Here is a 6,146-nt window from a genome sequence, read left to right on the forward strand (position 1 = left end):
GATTGTTCTTGCTTGGAGCAGCCAAAGGACTGAGAAAGCTCTGAAGCTCCACCCACCATTGCACATGCACTTACCTTCCAGTTTCCATATCTGAGACAAGCAGCAGAGTGTAATAGTGCACATGGCTGCAGACTTGTTCTTGAGACGTAAGGGGTTTCAGCTCAGAAGTAGGGAGCTGCAGTGCATTTTGGTTTTCCTTGTTTCTGCTTGCAGCCTGGAAACAGGATCAGTAGATGATACAGCAGCGAAAAAGGGCAGGTATAGATTCATGGGGGCGCAAAAGGACCATTGGCTCCTCATGGAGGTGCTGCGTGCTGCAGGATGTGGGACTGAGGCTGTGTGGCAACAGCAGCAGCTGAAACTCACGTCACTGTCATAGCTCTCCCTGTGCCAGGTAGGGATGCTGAGTCAGCAAGGTGCTGCCAGCTGCTTTCTCCCTTATATACGAGTCAAAGTACAGCTGGTGCCGTGCACTCAGGGCTTCTTTTGGTTTCTTTGTGAAGTGATTGACTTGAAGGCTGCCCTGTACCTGCTTATCTTCTATAATGGCAAGTTATTTTTTAACGAGGAATTCCAGGTCATTTCAGGCGGCAGGAAAATACATGTGATACATCATAGTCAGCTGGGGGTGAGATGAGCAACTCGACCTTGCCAGCAGCACCCAGTGCATGTTAGAAGCTGTCTGCTGCCAGGGGCCTTAAGAGAGCTCTAACCATACCCCCGATAGGTGTTTTTGTAATCCCACCATGGTAAGTTCTGGATTCTTGTATAGATGTGCTTTGAGCAAAGAAGATGCTTAGCCCCGTTTTGGAGGGGCAAAGAGGGGATTACGCTGTCTCTCACGGCCAGGCCAGGAGCAGTGGGGGGTATTGCTGAGCAGCTCCTGCCACTGCCTTGCAGTGAGCCTTGCGCCAGCCGCTTTCTGACTATGGGTCTTACTTTTTTGGGAATTATTTTAACAGGAAGTGTTTCTGAGTAAGTGTAGAAATTAAAGCCCTTTTCTGCATTTCTGTGTTAGAAAGAACAAAGAAGCAATGGTTTGATTGTTCCTCACGAAAATGTAATTAAAAACATTTCCTCTTTCTGTCCAGGTCTGTTTGGGAGCAAAGAGATCCTCCGTGCAGCTATCTCTTAGCAGCAGGTTGCAGAGTGGGATTTTGGTTTGCCTCCTGACTGTTCCCTGGTTTTGAGATGAAGCTCCCCGCTTTTTTTTATGTTTACCCTTACATTGGGTTTGTGTGGAGGGTTTGGCGGGGGGGCTACAGAGGGGGCTGCCCCATGGAGCCCATACCAACCGGCTCCCAGACAGACCCACCGCTGGCCAGGGCCGAGCCCACCAGTGACAGTGGTAGTGCCTCTGGGATAATGGATTTAAGGAAGGGAAAAACACTGAGCAGCTGCAGCCAGAGAGAGGAGTGAGACTATGTGAAAGCAACAGTGCCCAAAGCTGTCCTCAAAATTTGACAACTGTTATCCAGTGCCTCTACCATGAACAAAGCACCTCCTTCTCTAAGCATACTGGAACACAATTGAAAAGAAGCAGAAAATAAGACAAAGTGTTTAATTCATTATTTAATATACCTGTTTCAAGAGCTTTCTCAGTGTTCTTAACTCCATTTCTAAATTCCTTGGGTGTGACTCAAGTTTCTGTTTCTCCTCCACCTCTTTACAATATTGATCTTCTTTGCTTTGGAGGTCTTCTCTCATTTTCTCACACAGCACTTCTACTCTGAGCCTCTTTTCTTCTTGTTTCAAAGAACATCTGGGATTTAACAGAGTATTTGAGAAACAAAAGCACTGATATAAAAGTAGATATTCCACATGATGAACTTGCAGAGACAACTCAAACCATAAAAAATGTTAAATGTTTTCAGAGTTCGTATTTTTACTGTACTTTTCAACTTTTTAAAGAATTCTAACTTCATGCCATTGTGCATGGTATCAGTTGTACAAGATAGAGAAAAAAAACTTTGAGTGATTTATCAGTTATTTGTAAGTTTGCATAGGGAAACACACACCAGTGTGCACACTTCTATAATAAAAAAATAAATCACCTTCATATTACAGCCATTTTGTTGAAAAAGGAGTTTGTTGTCTCAACAGTTTAAAGCATCGTAAACTTTTACTATGGTTAATATACATTTTCTTAGTATACTGAGCCTACATATTACGGATTCAGTGACCAGAAGCAATACTGGTGAATCAGCACGCCACTTATCTATGGCAGACCCAACAATTTTTCAGCAAGCCTTCTGTAAGTCTAAAACAACTGCTGACCACAGGCAGAACAAGCAGCTTCTGTTTACTCAAGAAGGATGTCAGTGTTCAAAACCAGATTCAGAAATGCATGGGGTTTATGCTTAATACGATTAAAAACAGTTTTAAACCTCAGTGGATGTACCTCTGGGAGAAACTACAGCAATTTCATTTTGAAGCTGATTTACAAGGAAAGCCTTATGGAAGGTCAGCTTCTTTACCAACTGAAACAATCAGCAATGAGCACTGACATGGTAAAAAACGGTCCATGGTGTGCCCACAGTACCCAAACAAGAAAGCAGCTTTGTGTTTGATCATTATCTTGACTATTTTTTCCGATAAACTCGCAACGGTGAACAAGAAAAAAATAAAAATCAAGTATCAACATAAGGAAAGAACTGCCAATTGAAAGCCTGCTTTAGAAATTCTGCAAAACAAGAATCAACAACCACTAAAATTACTTGAAAGACTGACAAACATTTGTATTTGAATGGCGTATATTGCAAGGAAAAAGCTTTACATATAATTTCTAGTGTAATTTCATAAAAAGTGTAACTTTTGAAAGTATAAATTAACGCTGCTTGGAGAATTCATTTAGAATGAAAATATTACTTCTTTATACTTGACAGATGTTTGAGGATTTTGAACACCTGCTGAAGTCAAACCCAGGCCAAGCTGGGACCGGCCTCGTCTTCCTCGTACTCCCCTCCCCCGCGCTGGGAGGCCCAACTCCCCCAGGCCCAGCTCCCGCAGCCTCCCCTCACAGGGCTGGTGCTCCTGCCCCCGGGCCAGCCCGGCATCTCCCTGCCGACCTCACACGGGCTGGGCAAGATCGCTGGGGCCGGGGGGCCAAAAACCAGCCGTGCTGGCAGCACCTCAGGAAAAACAAATGTAGGAAAGGGCGAAACCACCACACGGGCAGAGAAGGGGAAAAGCATGTGAAAACCAGCCCCGCAAACGAACACCCAGGTCAGCGAAGGAGGAGGGAGAGGTGCTGCTCCAGGTGCCAGAGCAGAGATTCCCCTGCAGCCCCGGAGAGAACCATGCTGGAGCAGATACCCACAGCGCAGTGCTGCGGAGGACCCCGTGCCAGAGCAGGCAGATCCTTCCCGAAGGACCTGCGACCCATGGAGGGCCCAGGCTGGAGGAGATTTTCCCCAAAGGACTGCAGCCTGGGGGAGGACTCACACTGGAGCAGGGAAAAGGGACGAGGACGGAGCAGCAGAGAAACTGCTACGTCCCGACTGCCGACCGCAGCCTCCCCGCGCTGCCTGGGGAGGTGGCAGGGAAGGAGCGCAGCAGAGCTTGAGCACGGGGGGTGCCGACGTGTCCTTCTCAGGTTGTGGGTCTTTGTTTCTCACTATCCAAATGTATTTTAATCGGTGGAGTCTGTTTTGCCAGTGACGGTCACTGGGAAGTGACAACCCTGCCTTCACACTGACCCACAAGCTTTTTCACCCTGTTTTGTCAGGGAGGGGCAGTGGCAGCACTGGGGGGGGAGTCTGGCCTTTGGCCAAGGTTAACACTTGCCTAATTAAAATTTAGCATAGTTTAATAGCCCTAGTAAGTGATGCTTATGTTTACATAATGCTTTGTGTATAAATGCAAGCATCGTATGACAGTTGATTTTTGTTATATATTTTTTTATTTATTATTTTTAAGCAAAGCCATTATTTTGCTGTACTCTTTGTCATTAGCTGTTGAGGGGTGTGCTGGTTGTGGCTGGGATAGTGTTAATCTTCTTCGCAGTCGCTGGTACGGGGCCATGTTTTGCAGTTGGGCCGCAAACAGGGTTGGTAGCACGGGGATGTGTTCGTTACGGCCCAGCAGCGCCCACACAGAGCCAAGGCCTTTCCTGCTCCTCACCCCACCCCACCAGCGAGCAGGCTGGGGGTACGCAAGGAGCCGGGCCGGGACACGGCTGGGACAGCTGACCCCAGCTGGCCCAAGGGATGTGCCATGCCACGCGGCATCATGCTCAGCATATAAAGCTGGGGGAGGACGAAGGAAGGGAGGGACATCCAGAGTGATGGCACTTTGTCTTCCCAAGTATTTGTTATGCGTGACGGAGCCCTGCTGTCCTGGAGATGGCTGAACACCCGCCTGCCCATGGGACTGGGACGTGCTGGATGAATTCCTTGCTTTGCTTTGCTTGCGTGCGTGGCTTTTGCTATTAAACTGTTTTCATGCCGACCCATGAGTTTTCTCACTTTTCCCTTTCCGATGCTCTCCCCCACCCCACTGGGGTGGAACAAGTGAGTGGCTGTGTGGTGCTTAGGTGTTTAGGTGTGGCTGGGCTTAAACCACATCAAGGGGATATAAAGAAGAAAAAGCTCTTGCTGACTTTTGATGACCACATTAGAAGGAACTGAACTGTACTTTGCAAGAAACTGCTTCTCCAGCTCTGACTAGACAGAGAACCAATGATAAAGTAAGGCACGTCGGCTGGTAATACAGGCGACATCTCAGGCTAGGTGACAGTTTCACAGCTTTTGAGGGGGATCTCTAATCAGAAAGAAATATTATATCAAAATATGAAATTAAATTACTTAGGAATGCATACAAAGAAATAGTGTTTTAAGGGGAACTTGTAACAGCTGAAGACAGAGACTTGAAAACATACCCATATGAACCACACCAAGCTCTTCCAACAGCAGCACAGCCTCCTTGCAGGTTGAAGCTTGTAACCGGACATCCTCTGAAGTTGGGTCAGATGAGTGAGTTAAACCAGGGTCATCAGTTACTTCCATTTGTCTGCTGACCTACAAAAAATACAGTACTTTCTGTAATTCCACTGTCTAGTATTACAGACCATTACAAATGCACGAATGATTCATTCTCTCCTTCACAGCCCACAGATTTGTCTCAAATACAATAAAGCTGCATACCATCAGCAATTTGTACATCTGGTCGATCACTACATAAACACTGCTCCCATCTAAGTGATTAAAAGCTGATAGAAACAGTTTATCAAGAAACTAGTTTTACAATACCTCGTTCTTTTCACTCCTGGTTGTTGCTGCAGGTCTAGAAAACAGAAATGTATTTCAGTACTGGAATGCTTACTTTGCATTATGAAAAATACCTCAAGTTGCTTTGAAAACTTAATTGCAGAACTGAATTAAACTAAAATCTGGTATAGTAACTTTGCTAGATATAGTTCAAGACTGAAACAGTTATTGTGTACTATTATGTCTACTGGAAGGCTAATTTTTCCACAAGATGTTAAGCAAATAGTTGAAATAACTGTTCTCTCAACTTCACACAAAGTGACAGAAATCTTGCAGCTACAGAGATGTAGCTCTACGGTTACGTGCATTCCCTGTTTAATACCAGGGGGTTAGCTCTCTCCAGTACTGAGAATCCTTCTCCTACAGGTCAAAGAACTGTAATTTTGGATTCTCTGGTGTCCTGGGTCTGGCTGGGATGCAGTTTGTTTTCTTCACAGCAGCCCACACAGGGCTGTGTGTTAGATTTCTGACCAAAACGGTGTTGATAACACACCAGATTTTTAGCTAGGGCTGAACAGCGTCAACAACTTCTCTTTCTCACTTTGCCACAACCCACACAAGTAAGTTCAGGGTGGGCAAGAAGTCAGGAGGGTACGCAGCTGCAAGAGAAAAGGTGGAGCGGGGAGCAGGGCAAAAAATCCTGAGGTACCTGCAGTGAAAAAACCTGAGATACCTCACCCTTTTTAAACACATGAAATACTTCTATGCCTGTGCACACACACTCATGTAATTAATCAGAATTTGTGCACGTGACCTTATCGTTAACTTGGCCAGCATGCTCAAGGCACTCTAAACAAAAAAGAAGTATTTGTCAACACAAAGCGCATCAGGTAGTCACACAAAAGAACAAGAAAGAACAAGAAAGAACATCAGGTGGTC

At 45.8% G+C, this 6,146-nt stretch overlaps 1 long non-coding RNA gene across 1 annotated transcript; it reads right to left on the minus strand.

The window, feature by feature from the left end:
- Positions 1 to 1,530: 1,530 nt before the first annotated feature.
- LOC119142103 lies at positions 1,531 to 5,285 on the minus strand. Its single transcript, XR_005102155.1, has 3 exons — positions 5,250 to 5,285; positions 4,880 to 5,018; positions 1,531 to 1,762 (listed from the first exon to the last, which is right to left on the minus strand). It is a non-coding gene; the product is annotated as an uncharacterized LOC119142103 (long non-coding RNA).
- Positions 5,286 to 6,146: the final 861 nt, after the last annotated feature.

Source organism: Falco rusticolus, unplaced genomic scaffold (genome assembly GCF_015220075.1).
Source record: "Falco rusticolus isolate bFalRus1 unplaced genomic scaffold, bFalRus1.pri scaffold_46_arrow_ctg1, whole genome shotgun sequence".
NCBI lineage: Eukaryota > Metazoa > Chordata > Aves > Falconiformes > Falconidae > Falco > Falco rusticolus.